This window comes from Rhinopithecus roxellana, chromosome 8, assembly GCF_007565055.1.
Source record: "Rhinopithecus roxellana isolate Shanxi Qingling chromosome 8, ASM756505v1, whole genome shotgun sequence".
NCBI classification, from domain to species: Eukaryota; Metazoa; Chordata; class Mammalia; order Primates; family Cercopithecidae; genus Rhinopithecus; species Rhinopithecus roxellana.
In genome coordinates this window covers 90,120,826-90,139,519 of record NC_044556.1, presented here as the reverse complement: position 1 = coordinate 90,139,519, position 18,694 = coordinate 90,120,826, and positions in this window count along the sequence as shown.

The window sequence follows — 18,694 nt, the reverse complement described above, 5'->3', positions numbered from 1 at the left end:
GCATATCCTCTCAGTCACACAGATAGTTTTCACTTTTTAAAGTCTGTCCTGGAAACCCGGATCTGCCTAATTTCTCTGAAATGGCTTTTCCAACATTTGTAGGATGTAGTGAATACATACATATAAATTTCCAAGTGTCCCGACTCAAGCTGGCCGAGCATGAACCCGGAATCTATGGCAGGCAGCCAATTGGTGAGGTTAATCAAGTCCTGATTCAGCCCTTGTTGCATCAAAGACATGGTAACTCCAAGAGCAGTTAGTGCTTTACAGGTATGGTAAGTCCCCACTGAATGTCAGATGGGTTCTCAGAAACTACAACTTTCAGTGAAATTATGCATAATGAAAGCGATTTTGCCATAGGCTAATTGATATAAATAAGAGTAAAGTTCCTCCGTTATATTTCTGGTCATAAAAACATCACCAAACTTGTAAATAGATACCCAAAACACTTCTATTACTACCCACATGAAATAAATATTAGGTATATATGTATATATATATGAAAAATTAATCAAAACGAGTAAGATTTTTACCCAACCTTGGAAAATAAGTAATCAATGAGTGACGGTGGTCGTGGTTGGTGGTGGGTTACACCAATGAATAAATGTTTGCAAAGGGAAAATCATCAGGACCATCTCTGACCACCATGAAGTTCAAAAAGAAACAGTAACTAATATGGTAACTTGTTGAGCATTTTTGTACCATGTTTTTTATTGTCTTGCATTTTTATGATTATTGTCTACTTTACAGATTTTTGTTGGACAATAATTTGTATTCATTCATCATTCATTTTCTAGCCTGCTTATTCCACTTCAAGGTCAGAGGTGGCCAGAGTCCATCCCAGGAGCTCAGAGCACAAGGTGGGAATCAACCCTGGACAGGACGCCATTCCTTCACTGGCACAATCACACTCACGCCCACACTCATTCACACCAATGAACCTCATGTCCACAGCTCTGGGATGTGCAAGGAATCTGGAGTGCCTGGAGAAAACCCACGCAGACATGGGGAGACAGTAAACTCACACAGACGGTTACCCCAGCTGGGAATCTATTTTTTCTCTCATCACTCTTGTAATGCAACAACACTGAATGAAATGACGTTATTTGAGGATCTGCTGGAAGGGTTTCGAGTGGAGAGAATGGAGGAGAATCTCCAGAGAGCTTGAAGAATAATTCATCACAAGGTTCACAAGCAACCACTCCTGAGGTTTCATTGTGAAACACTATCATTTAATTGGTTCCTTTTATTTAAAATAATTATTGAGGTGAAATTCAGATAACATAAAATTAAGCATTTTAAAGTGAACAATTCAGTAGCATTTAGTAATTCACAATGCTGTGCTACCTCCTCTTCTATCTAGTTCCAAATAAAAATTGGAACTAGATAAATTAGTTCCTCTGAAATAAAATTCCATACCCATCAGCAGTTTCTCCTCATTTTCCCCTCTCCGCATCTTCTGGCAACCCCAACCTGTGTTAGGTCTCTATGGATTTAGCTATTCTAAATATTTCAGGTACATGGAACCAAACATGTGACCTTTTGTGTCTGGCTTCTTTCATGTAGCATAATGCCTTCAAGGTTCGCCCACATCATGATGTGTGTCAGTACTTCCATTTTATGGCTGACATACATTCCATCATATGTTTATAACACAATTTGTTTATTCTTTCATCCATTGATGGACATCTGGACTTTACTTTCACTAAGGCCTGTGTAAAAGGAAATATTTGCAGATCTGGAAATTTACAGACTGGGCCTCATAAATATGGGGCAGTGGTTCATTTGGGGGTCACCATGTCAGATTGTATCATCCTCAATTTGGGGGTGCCAGTGCACTCACGTGCTCACGGGGTTACAAATGATGGCACTCAGAAAAACTCATCAACTCCATATTTGCGTCTCAACTTTAAAACAACTATGTGAGACAATCAGCACAGAAGACATTGTCCCATTTTATAGACGTGAAACCTGAATTCCAGAGACTAGAATTTCAGTACCCTGGTTGGGAAGAGTCAGGGGACGCCCCCCAGCCTTCTGACCAAACATAGCCCCTGCCTCCTTTCAACAGTTATCATTGACAATAACCGCACTGAAAGACACAGACTCGGGTAGGAGGGAGATTTGTGTGTCAGGAATAAATTTAGTGGTGAACAAATGGACGTGAACAATTGCAAGTCTATGAGAGCAGGAATGAGACTGGTACCCAAAGACAGAGAAGGCTTTTCTTGACCTAAACACTCCATCCTCATTGTCCTCCATCTACTGCCCACACAGCAAGGCATTTGACCAGCAATTCACATTTCATCTCTACGGATCCTGTTTCCTCAAAACCTGGGAAGGTGGCTTCCTTGGACATGGTGGGCATAGGGTGGGCAGAGAATATTTGGTATGGGAGGCAGGCAACATACTGCCTCCCTACATGTAGAGCTGCTTGGGCAATCCCTGTGGAATGAATCAATAAAGATGATTCAAAGCACTTTTGAAACCTTTGCATTGAAAACAAAAGCAAAAATCTCTATCAAACAGTGACCATCAACAGTTCAATGTCTGTGCCTTTCCCCCTCCTCCGGGGAGGAAGGGGAGCAGAACTTTCTTATGTAAACTAGTTAGGGTGAGGCTATCCTGCTGTACCAAAGAGGCCTCAACATGTCAGTGACTTAGAACAGACAGTTTCAATCTCTCTCATGTGTAGTTCCAGGTGAGCATTCCAGGCTGATATGAAGCTCTGCTCTGCCTGGTCGTTCTGAGACCCCACTTCCTTCCAAGTCACTGCTCTGTGACACTGTTGTCACTTGCATGTCAAAGCTTGGTTGCAGCCAGGCATGGTGGCTAACACCTGTAATCTGAACACTTTGGGAGGCCAAGGCAGGTGGATCACCTGAGGTCAGGAGTTTGAGACCAGCCTGGCCAACATGGTGAAACCCTGTCTCTACTAAAAATACAAAAATTAGCTAGGCATGGTGGCATGTGCATGTAATCCCAGCTACTCTGGAGGCTGAGACAGGAGAATCGTGTGAACCCAGGAGGCAGAGGTTGCAGTGAGCTGAGATAGCGCCACTGCACTCTAGCCTAGGCAACAGAGCAAGACTCCATCTCAAAAAAAAAAAAAAAAAAGCTTGATTGCTGCAGGTTCCAACTGTCCAGCTGGAGGAAAGACAGCAAAAGCATGAAGGAGGAATGCTCATTCTTTTAATGCCTAGTAAGAGTTATGCATATAATTTCCGCTCATACTCTATTGGCAAGAACTTTGTCACATAACCATACTACTATTACTGCAATGAAGGCAGGACAATGTAGTCTACCTGTGTGCCCTAGAAGAAAGGGAGAATTGATTTTGCATTTCCCTCACCACCTCTATGCTTGCAGTTTATTTTTAGAAAGCAGCATAGGGCCGGGCGCGGTGGCTCAAGCCTGTAATCCCAGCACTTTGGGAGGCCGAGACGGGTGGATCAAGAGGTCAGGAGATCGAGACCATCCTGGCTAATACGGTGAAACCCCGTCTCTACTAAAAAATACAAAAAACCAGCCGGGCGACGAGGCGGGCGCCTGTAGTCCCAGCTACTCGGGAGGCTGAGACAGGAGAATGGCGTCAACCCGGGAGGCGGAGCTTGCAGTGAGCTGAGATACGGCCACTGCACTCCAGCCTGGGCGGCAGAGCAAGACTCCGTCTCAAAAAAAAAAAAAAGAAAGCAGCATAGAAGGCTCACATCCATGCCCAGATAGAAGGGCCTCTCTATTTAGTTGGCATTTTTTTCCCTGGGTGGGGTGGAGGGAGAGGAGAGGAGAGGGAAATGAGAAATTCGATGCTGACATATTGCAGGCTAAAGAAACACCGTTTGCTCTTTTCCTGCCCTAAGAATAAAAGCTCCCTGATAGGGCTGCACTCCTCTTCCCTATTAAGGAGATGTGGTTTGGGCTAGAGGAACAACTGTTCCCAATAAACAGGTGGGCAGCCCGGCTTTCCCTTTCTTTTCCTTTGGAAGTCATATTCGCTCTTGTTTGTGGCCCCAGAAATCCTACCACAGATTACACTTTGTTTGAATTAACAAAGCCTCATGGGGGTTATTGCTGTTTTTAGGGCCCAGCCCCTTATTTGGCTTTGGAAAAGGACACTTCCCTGCTGATTCACAGCGCTCCTATTATACTGGGCACATGGAGGAGAGAAGGACATGAGGAGGCTGTGGACCAGGGGACAAAAGACTCAAACAATAACACAAAGGCATGAGATGAGTATGTGTGTGATGATCTCTGTTCTTGTGTGATTAAGCACAGCAGCTTGTGTGAATATAGTTGGCTACTGTTTTGATGAGAAGGGGCTTTTGGAGCCTGTTTATCCCATTAGATGTCACTAATACAAAAAGAGACACGGTGGTAATAATGGGAAACTTTGTGGTCAGATAAACTTGGGTTCAACTGTTGGCTCCCCCACCTATTGGCTGTGTGCCCCATCATTTAACCTCTTTGAACCACAGTTTCTTCAGCTGCAAAATCAGACTAAGAACATGATAGGAGACCGGACGCAGTGGCTCATGCCTATTATCCCAGTGCTTTGGAAGGCCAAGTCAGGAGGATCACTTGAGACTAGGAGTTTGAGACCACCCTGGGCAACACAGAAAGACCCTGTCTCTACAAAAAATAAAAATAAAAATAAATTAGCTGGGTGTGGTGGCACATACTTGTAGTCCCGGCTACTTGGGAGGTGGAGGCAGGAGGATTGCTTAAGCCTGGGAGTTTGAGGTTTCAGTGAGCTGTGATCACACCACTGTTCTCCATCCTCAGTGACAGAGCAAGACCCTGTCTCAAAAAGCAACAACAGCAACAACAACAACAACAAAAACCTCACTATGGGTGGTAGATGGCTAATGGAACATGGCAGTGTGGAGAGGGGTCACTATGGAGAGGCTGGCTTGGTAGTCAGCAGGAGGCTTCTCAGGGCCACTGTTAACTTGGCAGATTTGTCGCAGGTTGGGTTTAGTCATGCAGGCTCAGGAATCTGATGTCACACACGATGAGGGTGACCACTTTTTCAGGGTCCAATTAACATTAACCTCGCTCACAGAGACTGATGTATAAACCAAAGTGCCCAGTTACTGATTCAAAGCAAGAAACCCAGTCACTCAGAGGACCAGAGTCTCCCTTCCCCAGTCAGGGCATTCCAAGTCAATGGGTGAGTATGTGGGAAGCTTGGCTAACGAACAAGGGAAACTGATTAAATTGATTAAATAAATGGTCTATTATCTGCTTACTCCCGGGATTCTCCTGTTCCTCACAGCACAGTTGCACCAAGGAGCTTGCTTTTCTGAGAATGTGCCACATTCTCTATTATGCACGTTTGTTGCGTCCCCACCCAGCATTCTTTCCTCTCCTAACAAACAATGCTCAACTTTTTCTCCTGGCATCATACACACACACACCATGAGCTTCAGGGACACTGATTTCACTCCCAGCTCCTGCTCCAGGGTGGCAAGGAAGGAAGAAAGGAAGGAAGGATGCAAGGAAGGAAGGAAGGAAGGGAGGGAGGGAGGAAAGGAGGGAGGGAAGGGTCCATTACGAACTCCATGCCTCAGGTAAACCACCAATCAGGGCAGATATGTGACTTCATTTGACCCAGTCAGTGTGGCTCTCAGGGATCTTACTGGAACTATGGGGAGAGTGCTCTGTCTTCCTTTGACCTGTGCAGCATATGGATTTTCTTCTGAAACAGCTGCAGCCAATTTGCCTCAGTGAGGAAAGCTGAGGATGACACTGACACACAGAGGAAGGCCAAGCCCAGAAAATCATAAAATAGGTCTGAAGTCCTGATCAAGCCATGCCTGAAACCTGCATGATTCCTCTGGAAACATGGTTCTCAATTTGGGGGTGGAGGTAGGTAGATAGTACTACCCCTTGGGGCATTTTGGAAATGTAAGGGGTTTTTTTCTTTGTCAGGTTGACTGGGAATGTTACTGCCATTTAGTCTACAGTCAGGAATGTTAGATGTTCTACAATGTGTGGATTATCCGCCATGGCAGAGAACTGTCCACAGTCCTGCAAGACTTGTGTATGTCTTACCCGACATCAGTGTTGGTGCGCACACTGCAGCAGGAACTGGAATCAAAGTCTGGTAGGCAGAATCATGGCTCCCAGAGACGTCCACGTTCTCACCCAGAATCTGTGAATGGTACTTTTCCATGGCAATGGGGACTTTGCGCAGATGTGACTAAGGATCTTGAGATGCAGACATTGTCCTGGATTATCCACTTGGGCCTGATGTAATCACAGCACTCCTCAAAGAAGGGACACAGGAGAAATCAGAGTCAGAGGAGAAAGTGATATGGTGACAGCAACAGAGATTGGAGTGATGTAATTTGAAGATGGAGGAAGGGGACACAAGCCAAGAAATGCAGGCAGCCACTAGAAGTTGAACAAGGTAAGAAATGGGCCTCTCTCCTCAGAGCCTCCATGAGGAACCAGCCTTGGCGACACCTTGACTTTAGCACAGAAACTGGATTTGGACTTCTGACCTCTAGAACTGTCTGGGAATAAATCTGTGTTGTTTTAAGCCACTAAACTTGTAATTTGTTTTAGCAACCACAGGAAACTAATACAAAGTTATGCCTGAAAGGACTCAAGGCAGCTGGTTTTGTTTTGTTTTAATGGGAGATGTGTTTATGGGGATGGTTTCCCACTCATCTTGAGGCAGAGTGCGTTCAGTGTTGCTTCCTCCTGAAGGATCAGGCTTCTGGAAGTCTTGCTTCTCCTCCTGTGGGCTGGCAGAGGATAATGGAGAAGCCAACACACAAAACTACTGTTTGTACATGGCTAACAAGTGTGGTGATTTTTTTTTTTTTTTTTTTTTTTTTTTTTTTTTTTTGAGACGGAGTCTCGCTCTGCCGCCCAGGCTGGAGTTCAGTGGCCAGATCTCAGCTCACTGCAAGCTCTGCCTCCTGGGTTTATGCCATTCTCCTGCCTCGGCCTCCGGACTAGCTGGGACTACAAGTGCCCGCCACCTCGCCCGGCTAGTTTTTTGTATTTTTTTTTTTAGTAGAGATGGGGTTTCACCGTGTTAGCAGGGATGGTCTTGATCTCCTGACCTCGTGATCCGCCCGCCTCGGCCTCCCAAAGTGCTGGGATTACAGGCTTGAGTCACCGCGCCCAGCCCCCAAGTGTGGTGATTTTATAGCATCCTGGGCATTTCACATCATGGAGTGGGAACTGGGGCTCCGCACCAGGCACTTCATTTGTTTCCTCTTCTCCTCTTCTGGAAAGGGATGCAGGAGATCTTTTGCAAGGGGCATGTTTTTGTGGGTGGGTCATCACTGCCAGAAAGGCAGCTGATCCATTTGATTGCCATAATTAACTGAGGCTAGCCCCTGGCTCTGTTTTACATATAGACCCAGAGTGCTTTTTTCACAAATATAGACCATGTTTTCCACGGAAGATGGGGCTTTACTTTATTCCAAACTTTACCAACAGTCATTCCCATTCCATCAGAAAATCACATGAACTATGACCAAGGCTACTTGGGATCCACCTCCCTATATTGGCCTGCACTTGTCACAGTCATGCTTATAAGGATTCTGAGTATGGATGTGAACTTCTCACCCCTTATGTTGTCTTCTGGAGTAGCTGTACCCAAACATTTACATATTAAAATACACATCATTTTGTTACAAATATGTTCCTTTCTTTCTTCTTCTGTGACCTCTATGACCTAGTTAGGCCCTCATATTGCTTCTTTTTCTTTTTCTTTGTGGAAAATATGGATGCATGTAGGTTATGTTATGCACTAATTCCATTTCAGGAGATACAAACTATTTTTTAGAGAAAAGGGACTTTAGGTCAGATAGGGCTGATAATTACAGCTCTCAGTTGTGGGTGTTGCTATGTGCACCTGCTATCTGAGTAACTATGTCTCCTCTGGTGACCGTCCTCGCCTCTAGGGCTGGCATGATGAGCCCATGCAGTAAGTCCTGCCAGTCCCCACTCCCTTGTCTATAACAGATGCCATTAGTTCAGTACAGCACCATTTCTCATTGCAACGGGACTTAGTCTAAAATTTCTTCTCATCGGAATGTTAGAAGCGGCTACCACCCATAGACAGGAGTTAGTACAGGACATCACTTCCCTGTGAATCCAGAACAGGCAGATCCTTTTGCCTCAACATCCTTCTCTCCTGCCCCAGGGCCATTGCAGGCTTAGCTTGTACCTCTGCTCCTCACCCCCTTCATGAGGCGGGTGACAGGAGCCCCTTCTCCCTGTGCTTGCCTCTGTAGTTGCATGCATCTCACAGTTTGAAAAGTGGCTGTTTTTAGTTTTTATTTTTATTTCTTGAGACAGAGTCTTGCTGTGTCACCCAGGCTGGAGTGCAGTAGCACAATCATAGCTCACTGCATCCTTGACCTCCTCAGTTCAAGTGATCCTTCAACTCAGCCTCCTGAGTAGCTGGGACTATAAGTGTGCTACCACCACACCCAGCTAATCTTTAATTTTTTGTAAAAATGGGCACTATGTTGGCTTGGCTGGTCTCGAATTCCTGGCCTCAAGCGGCTCTTCCACCTTGGCCTCCCGAAGTGCTGAGATTATAGGTGGGAGCCACTGTGCCTGGCTGAAAGTGACTGTTTATTTCTCTCCCCTGCCAAATGCAAACTTTTTGAGCGCAGAAGCTGTGATACATTCCTTGATTTGAACTCAGCACCTGGTAGGGAGTAGGAGCTCCGTAAATCTTTGATAAAATCAGGCAGGCAGGTGGGCTCAACCAACATGTGCCATCCAGTTCTCTAGCCCCTGTTCCCTACCAAGATTTATTGATTCCCTTCTGACCTTCTGACGGTGATTTTTCATTGAGCTGTGCTCATCTAATCGAGTCGGTCCATTTGTACTGCTCTTAAGGGCCTGAGAGTGAACACATGTCATTCTTGGTTACCCAGCTGCCAAGAACCCCTCCTGGACAGGACAGGTGGGAGGAAAGACACTCCTTCTCTTCTGTAGGTAGAGGAAGTGTGTCACTCAGGACTTTAAATCTGGAGGGAGGGACAGTAGGATGCAGAGCTAGTTAGAGACAATTAGCAGCAGCTGCAGTGGGACCTGCAGTCTAGTGGTGTGGGGGATGTGTCCAGGGCCACAGAATCCAGGAGGACAGAGGTGAGCACATCCTGGGACAGGGGAGCAGGAATGAATGTGCGGTCGTGATGACAGCAGCAGTGGCCTAGGCAGGTGGCTCCTGAGAGGAGCCATGTCTAGCCCATGTCTAATTTGGATCTGTTTGAGCCTGGTTCCCCAGCTCCTTGTCAATTACATGAGTTCCCAAATACCTTTCCAATCAATCTCTGCCCTCACTCCTGTCCCCGATTCCTGCTCCTTTCCCTACAGCACCCTTCATCCCGTTTCACCCACTAAATCTTCATCCTCACTGCCCCATCCCTGAATGGAATCTACCTGGCTCCCCACCCTGCCCCCAACATACATCAGATCAATGCCCAGATCTGAGCAGTCACTGGGTCCCAGTACCCCATCTTTGTAGCTGCACCAGGAGCCTTCCCTCATTTCCCAGCAAGGGAGCAAGGGAAGCTGCCCAGCTTCGGGGAGAGCAGGATTGGGATTTCCCTGTTGGCCTTCCCACCCATGAAATCTAGAGAAGCTTTTGGAGTAAGACTTATGTTCATTTTTTATAGGTACATATGTTTCAGTTTTATTGTCCAAAACCATATTTAAAGAGGAATTATTTTCCAAGTTTAAAAAGGAGACCAATCAGCTCTCCTAGCCAATGAGCCCACATGGCCAGAGAAGCAGCTTTGATTTCTTCTTGCTCTGCCCAAGGGCCTACCTGGATCATAAAAGAGCAACATTAATCTTAAATGACTCCTTGCTTTGTTATCCTGGGAAGGGCTCCAAACTCAATGAAATCCTCCTGCCACAATAACAACAACAATGACCAGGAACGTGCAATGAGCATTTGCCCAGCACTCAGCTCAGCCTCCCACACATCGCAGAGATGATTTAATTTGCTGTCACAACAATTCCATGTGCTTGGCACAGTCATGCCCTGTCTGTCAACAGGGAAATGGAGGCACTGAGGGACTTTCCCAAGGTCACGTAGCTGGCAACGGCAGTCTTGGATGCTAACCCCTAAAGGAAGAAAAAAACAAGGGAAAAGAAGTTGGGAAGAATAAGGGAAATGTTATAGACTGGCAGAGTAACAACTACTGGAAAAAAATTTGGGATTGCCTAACAATCCTGATTTAGAATCTGGAGCAAACAGGCCACACAAAAATTGCGTTCCATACAAAGTACATTTTATGATAATAATTTTTAAAATACTGTGAGTTTTTTAATATAATGACTGGGTGACTGAATAGAACTATCTGTCGTCCTTCCTCCAAAACAATAAGCAAACGTTCTCTTACGAAAAGGGGACTGCAATAACTTTTTTTTCTTCTTTTTGAGACAGGGTCTCACTCTGTCGTCCAGGCTGAAGTGCAGTGGCGCAATCTCAGTTCACTGCAACCTCTGCCTCCTGGCCTCAAGTGATCCTCCCTGCTCAGCCTCCCGAGTAGTGGGGACTACAGGCATGCACTATCCTACCCAGCTAATTTTTGTACTTTTTTTTTGTAGAGGCAGGGTTTGGCCATGTTGCTCAGGCTCGTCTCAAATTCCTGGACTCAAGTGATCTGCCAGCCTCTGCCTCCCAAAGTGCTGGGATTACAGGCGTGAGCCACTGCGCCTAGCCTGCAATAACAATTTAACACAAACACACTATTCTGGAAAAGCACGCACAATGTTTCAAAATCCTACTGGAGCTTCAGTGATGATGGAGTTAGATTATGATAAGAGCAGAGGAAGAACCATATTAACAGAGGATTTGGTTTGGAGGCCTCCCAGGCAGAGCTCAAGGTTGCTGAGCTTCAGGTTGCCATGGAGCACAACTCTTAGACAGTGCTCTATTCCACCCTGGACCTGTGCTTTGGAGAGTTCTGTATATTAAACATATGCACACCAAAATACACATGTCAAATAATACACAGAAGGCTTGGTCACTGGTATTTGGTGCTCAATGCTGGCATAGCCCAACTTGTAGCCCTAAAACATCTGTTCTATTAACTAACACTATTCAGGCCCCAGAGAAATGCTTCTCCATATCTCTTGCCCTATATTTTCAAAACAAAAAAATGACTGTGTCTGAAAGCCATGGTTTGTGGGTTGTATCACTGTCCAAACTGGGTTGGACACTGTTTTTGGGGTGCAGGGAGATCTGAGTAGTGGAAGAAGTTAGATGAAAGACAAATCAGTTAACAAGTTCTTATTCTCAGTGTGAATGCAATGGATTCTTGTACAATGAAGCACCATTCACCAGTACTGTCAAACATCCATTTTCTTACTTCTCCTTGGATTCCCATGTGTGGCTCCAGAGGCCCTCCCTAGTGCAGTACTTGCCACTGCTGCACATGTCAGGCTTGGATTGTTCTTCAGTATTAAATATCACTCTTCAATGTGTACATACTGTCAATTCTCATTATTCGAGGTAGTTATGTTCTAAAAAAAAGTCACCAAGGACACTAAATTAGCAAATACTGAACCATTGCTCCTAGGGGAAATACAGGGCTAGGTTCCTGTGAGCCTCTGGTCACATTTCATCAACTAATCAATACATAACCTCACTTTATGTATGTTTCTGTTTAGACACCTTTTAAAATATATATTATTATATTGTATATTTTAAAACAGGTAGAAGAGAGGAATTTCAATATTCTCACCACAAATAAATGATAAATGTTTGAAGTGCTGGGTTTGCTATTTAGCCTGACATGACAATTACGCAATGTATAGAAACATCACATTATGCCTCATAAATACATACAATTACGTGTCAATTAAAAATGAAATAGGCCAGGTACAGTGGCTCACACTTGTAATCCCAACACTTTAGGAGGCTGAGGTGGGAGGAATGCTTGAGGCCAGGAGTTTGAGAGCAGGCTGGGCAACATAAAGATACCCTGTCTCTACAAAAAAAAAGATTTTTAATTAGCCAGGCTTGGTGGTGTCCACCTGTAGTCGCAGCTTCTCTGGAGGCTAAGGCAGGAGGATCACTTGAGCCCAGGAGGTCAAGGCTGCAGTGAGCCATGATCACGTCACTGCATGCCAGCCTGGGGGACAGAGGAAGACCTTATCTTTAAAAAATAAATAAAATAAAACTTAAAACAAATAAATTATATGTATATATATATTCAATTCATTAACAGTGAGTTCACAGCCAATAGTACTGTAACTCATGTCTGAATGAAGCATATCTAACACCTGTATTCTCTCAGTAAAGCACATGAAAGCCTCTTGCACTTAATGACGCTAGATAGCTCTCCAGCACCACATTTGGGAGTCATTTCAAAGAGCGAGTCACTGAAAAAATACAAAAATTCAAAAACCATGACATTAAATAGACTAAGGAAAGGACACTTTACGTAGGAGAGCTGAAGCAGGAAGGCAGAGTGTCACCTTGTTTGACCTCAGCTTAGGAAAGTTGGGTAGGGTGACACCTTTTTCACTGCTCTGCACATGCCAGTAAATGACCTCCAAAGCACTGAGTATTGATCATGAGGTGGCAAAGAAATTTTAGCAGGGAAGATAATTTGTAAATACAGAATCTGTGAATACTGAGGATCAACAGTGTGTGGATCTAGATGCAACTTGTGTGAAATGATACCAATTTTTTATATTACATTAACTATTTGGGATTGGAACACTAAAATTGTAAATAGTTTTAAAAAAAATTTTTTTGAGATGGAGTCTCGCTCTGTCACTCAGGCTGGAGTGCAGTGGCGCCATCTAGGCTCACTGCAAGCTCTGCCTCCTGGGTTCACGCCATTCTCCTGCCTCAGCCTCCCAGGTAGCTGGGACTGCAGGCACACGCCACACCCAGTAATTTTCTTTTTTATTTTTAGTAGAGACGGGGTTTCACCATGTTAGCCAGGATGGTCTCGATCTCCTGACCTCGTGATCTGCCTGCCTAGGCCTCCCAAAGTGCTGGGATTACATGTGTGAGCCACTGCGCCTGGCCCAAATAGCTTTTATTTTATTTATTTATTTTTTATTTTTAAACTTTTATTATTATACTTTAAGTTCTAGGGTACATGTGCACAATGTGTAGGTTTGTTACATATGTATACATGTGCTATGTTGGTGTGCTGCACCCATTAAATCGTCATTTACATTAGGTATATCTCCTAATGCTATCCCTACCCGCCCCCACAATAGGACCTGGTGTGTGATGATCCCCTTCTTGTGTCCAAGTGATCTCATTGTTCAATTCCCACCTATGAGTGAGAACACGTGGTATTTGGTTTCCTATTCTTGCGATAGTTTGCTGAGAATGATGGTTTCCAGCTGCATCCGTGTCTCTACAAAGGACACGAACTCATCCTTTTTTATGGCTGCATAGTATTTCATGGTGTATATGTGCCACATTTTCTTAATCCAGTCTGTCACTGATGGACATTTGGGTTGATTCCAAGTCTTTGCTATTGTGAATAGTGCCGCAATAAACATACGTGTGCATGTGTCTTTATAGCAGCATGACTTATAATCCTTTGGGTATATCCCCAGTAATGGGACGGCTGGGTCAAATGGTATTTCTAGTTCTAGATCCTTGAGGAATCGCCACACTGTTTTCCACAGTGGTTGAACTAGTTTACAGTTCCACCAACAGTGTAAAAGTGTTCCTATTTCTCCACATCCTCTCCAGCACCTGTTGTTTCTTGATTTTTTAATGATTGCCATTCTAACTGGTGTGAGATGGTATCTCATTGTGGTTTTGATTTGCAGTTCTCTGACGGCGGGTGATGATGAGCATTTTTTCATGTGTTTGTTGGCTGTATGAATGTCTTATTTTGAGAAGTGTCTGTTCATATCCTTTGCCCACTTTTTGATGGGGTTGTTTTTTTCTTGTAAATTTGGTTGAGTTCTTTATAGGTTCTGGATATTAGCCCTTTGTCAGATGAGTAGATTGCAAAAATTTTCTCCCATTCTGTAGGTTGCCTGTTCACTCTGATGGTAGCTTCTTTTGCTGTGCAGAAGCTCTTTATTTAATTAGATCCCATTTGTCAATTTTGGCTTTTGTTGCCATTGCTTTTGATGTTTTAGACATGAAGTCCTTGCCCATGCCTATGTCCCGAATGGTATTACCTAGGTTTTCTTCTAGGGTTTTTATGGTATTAGGTCTAACATTTAAGTCTCTAATCCATCTTGAATTAATTTTCTTATAGGAGTAAGGAAAGGATCCAGTTTCAGCTTTCTACTTATGGCTAGCCAATTTTCCCAGCACCATTTATTACATAGGGAATTCTTTCCCCATATCTTGTTTTTGTCAGGTTTGTCAAAGATGGCTGTAGATATATGGTATTATTTCTGAGGGCTCTGTTCTGTTCCATTGGTCTGTATCTCTGTTTTGATAGCAGTACCATGCTGTTTTGGTTATTGCAGCCTTGCAGTATAGTTTGAAGTCAGCTAGCGTGATGCCTCCAGCTTTGTTCTTTTGGTTTAGGATTGTCTTGGCAATGAGGGGTCTTTTTTGGTTCCATATGAACTTTAAAGCAGTTTTTTCCAATTCTGTGAAGAAAGTCATTGGTAGTTTAATGGGGATGGCATTGAATCTATAAATTACCTTGGCCAGTATGGCCATTTTCACGATATTGATTCTTCCTATCCATGAGCATGGTATGTTCTTCCATTTGTTTCTGTCCTCTTTTATTTCACTGAGCAGTGGTTTGTAGTTCTCCTTGAAGAGGTCCTTTACATCCCTTGTAAGTTGGATTCCTAGGTATTTTATTCTCTTTGAAGCTATTGTGAATGGGAGTTCATTCATGATTTGGCTTTCTGTTTTTCTGTTACTGGTGTATAAGAATGCTTGTGATTTTTGCACACTGATTTTGTATCCTGAGACTTTGCTGAAGTTGCTTATCAGCTTAAGGAGATTTTGGGCTGAGACAATGAGGTTTTCTAAATATACAATCATGTCATCTGCAAACAGGGACAATTTGACTTCTTCTTTACCTAACTGAATACCCTTTATTTCTTTCTCTTGCCTGATTGCCCTAGCCAGAACTTCCAACACTATGTTGAATAGGAGTGATGAGAGAGGGCATCCCTGTCTTGTGCCAGTTTTCAAAGGGAATGCTTCCAGTTTTTGCCCATTCAGTATGATATTGGCTGTGGGTTTGTCATAAATAGCTCCTATTATTTTGAGATACGTTCCATCAATACCAAATTTATTGAGAGTTTTTAACATGAAGGGTTGTTGAATTTTGTCAAAGACCTTTTCTGCATCTATTGAGATAATCATGTGGTTCTTGACTTTGGTTCTGTTTATATGCTGGATTATGTTTATTGATTTGCGAATGTTGAACCAGCCTTGCATCCCAGGGATGAAGCCCACTTGATCATGATGGATAAGCTTTTTGATGTGCTGCTGGATTCGGTTTACCAGTGTTTTATTGAGGATTTTTGCATCGATGTTCATCAGGGATATTGGTCTAAAATTCTCTTTTTTTGTTGTATCTCTGTCAGGCTTTGGTATCAGGATGATGTTGACCTCGTAAAATGAGTTAGGGAGGATTCCCTCTTTTCTATTGATTGGAATAGTTTCAGAAGGAATGATACCAACTCCTCCTTGTACCTCTGGTAGAATTCGGCTGTGAATCTGTCTGGTCCTGGACTTTTTTTGGTTGGTAGGCTATGAATTATTGCCTCAATTTCAGAGCCTGCTATTGGTCTCTTCAGGGATTCAACTTCTTCCTGGTTTAGCCTTGGGAGAGTGTAAGTGTCCAGGAAATTATCCATTTCTTCTAGGTTTTCTAGTTTATTTGCATAGAAGTGTTTATAATATTCTCTGATGGTAGTTTGTATTTCTGTGGGGTCAGTGGTGATATCCCCTTTATCATTTTTTATTGCATCTATTTGATTCTTCTCTCTTTTCTTCTTTATTAGTCTTGCTAGTGGTCTACCAATTTTGTTGATCTTTTCAAAAAACTGGATCCTGGATTCATAGATTTTTTGGAGGGTTTTTTGTGTTTCTATCTCCCTCAGTTCTGCTCTGATCTTAGTTATTTCTTGCCTTCTGCTAGCTTTTGAATGTGTTTGCTCTTGCTTCTGTAGTTCTTCTAATTGTGATGTTAGGGTGTCAACTTTAGATCTTTCCTGCTTTCTCTCGTGGGCATTTCGTGCTATAAATTTCCCTCTACACACTGCTTTAAATGTGTCCCAGAGATTCTGATATGTTGTATCTTGTTCTCATTGCTTTCAAAGAACATCTTTATTTCTGCCTTCATTTCGTTATGTACCTTGTAGTCATTCAGGAGCAGGTTGCTCAGTTTCCGTGTAGTTGAGCAGTTTTGATTGAGTTTCTTAGTCCTGAGTTTTAGTTTGATTGCACTGTGGTCTGAGAGACAGTTTGTTATAATTTCTGTTCTTGTACATTTGCTGAGGAGTGCTTTACTTCCAACTATGTGGTCAATTTTGGAATAAGTGCAATGTGGTGCTGAGAAGAATGTATATTCTGTTGATATGGGGTGGAGAGTTCTGTAGATGCCTATTAGGTCCACTTGATGCAGAGTTGAGTTCAATTCCTGGATATCTTTGTGAACTTTCTGTTTCGTTGATCTGTCTAATGTTGACAGTGGGGTGTTAAAGTCTCCCATTATTATTGTATGGGAGTCTAAGTCTCTTTGTGAGTCTCTAAGGACTTGCTTTATGAATCTGGGTGCTCCTGTATTGGGTGCATATATATTTAGGACAGTTAGCTCTTCCTGATGAATTGATCCCTTTACCATTATGTAATGGCCTTCTTTGTTTCTTTTGATCTTTGATGGTTTAAAGTCTGTTTTATCAGAGACTAGGATTGCAACCCCTGCTTTTTTTTTGTTTTCCATTTGCTTGGTAGATCTTCCTCCATCCCTTTATTTTGAGCCTATGTGTGTCTCTGCATGTGGGATGGGTCTCCTGAATACAGCAAACTGATGGGTCTTGACTCTTTATCCAGTTTGCCAGTCTGTGTCTTTTAATTGGACCATTTAGTCCATTTACATTTAAGGTTAATATTGTTATGTGTGAACTTGATTCTGTCATTATTATATTAGCTGGTTATTTTGCTTGCTAGTTGATGCAGTTTCTTCCTAGCATCGATGGACTTTACATTTTGACATGTTTTTGCAATGGCTGGTACCTGCTGTTCCTTTCCATGTTTAGTGCTTCCTTCAGGATCTCTTGTAGGGCAGGCCTGGTGGTGATAAAATCTCTAAGCATTTGCTTGTCTGTAAAGGATTTTATTTCTCCTTCACTTATGAAACTTAGTTTGGCTGCATATGAATATCTGGGTTGAAAATTCTTTTCTTTAAGAATGTTGAATATTGGTCCCCACTCTCTTCTGGCTTGTAGAGTTTCTGCCGAGAGATCTCCTGTTAGTCTGATGGGCTTCCCTTTGTGGGTAACCCAACTTTTCTCTCTGGCTGCCCTTAACATTTTTCCTTTATTTCAAATTTGGTGAATCTGACAATTATGTGTCTTGGAGTAGCTCTTCTTGAGGAGTATCTTTGTGGCATTCTCTGTATTTCCTGAATTTGAATGTTGGCCTGCCTTACTAGGTTGGGGAACTTCTCCTGGATGATATCCTGCAGTGTTTTCCAACTTGGTTCCATTTTCCCCGTCACTTTCAGGCACACCAATCAGACGTAGATTTGGTCTTTTCACGTAATCCCATATTTCTTGGAGGCTTTGTTCATTTCTTTTTACTTTTTTCTCTACACTTCTCTTCTAGCTTCATTTCATTCATTTGATCTTCAATCGATGATACTCTTTCTTCCAGTTGATTGAGTCGGTTACTGAAGCTTGTGCATTTGTCACATAGTTCTCGTGTTATGGTTTTCATCTCTATGAGTTCTTTTAAGGTCTTCTCTGCATTGATTATTCTAGTTATCAATTCATCCATTCTTTTTTCAAGGTTTTTAGTTTCTTTGCACTGGTTATGTAGTTCCTCCTTTAGTGCTGAGAAGTTTGATCAACTGAAGCCTTCTTCTCTCAACTCGTCAAAGTCATTCTCCATCCAGCTTTATTCTGTTGCTGGTGATGAGCTGCATTCCTTTGGAGGGGGAGATGCGCTCTGATTTTTTGAATTTCCAGCTTTTCTGCACTGCTTTTCCCCCATCTTTGTGGTTTTATCTGCCTCTGGTCTTTGATGATGGTGACGTACTGATGGGGTTTTGGTGTAGGTGTCCTTCCTGTTTGTTAGTTTTCCTTCTAACAGTCAAGACCCTCGGCTGTAGTTCTGTTGGAGTTTGCTTGAGGTCCACTCCAGACCCTGTTTGCCTGGGTATCCACAGTGGAGGCTGCAGAAGATAGAATATTGCTGAACAACGAGTGTTGCTGTCTGATTCTTGCTCTGGAAGCTTCGTCTCAGGGGTGTACTCTGCCATAGGATGTGTGAGATGTCAGTCTGCATCTCAGTTGAAAATGCAGGAATCACCCGTCTTCTGTGTTGCTCACTCTGGGAGCTGGAGGCTGGAGCTGCTCCTATTCGGCCATCTTGGGCATGCCCCCTCTGACATCCCAAATAGCTTTTTTAAATAAAAAGATATAATAAGATTTAATTACATTTTCAATTAAAAAATGAAAAATTTCATGTTTTTTGAATAATTTTGGTCTAAAATGTTCATATTCACTAGTTATAACA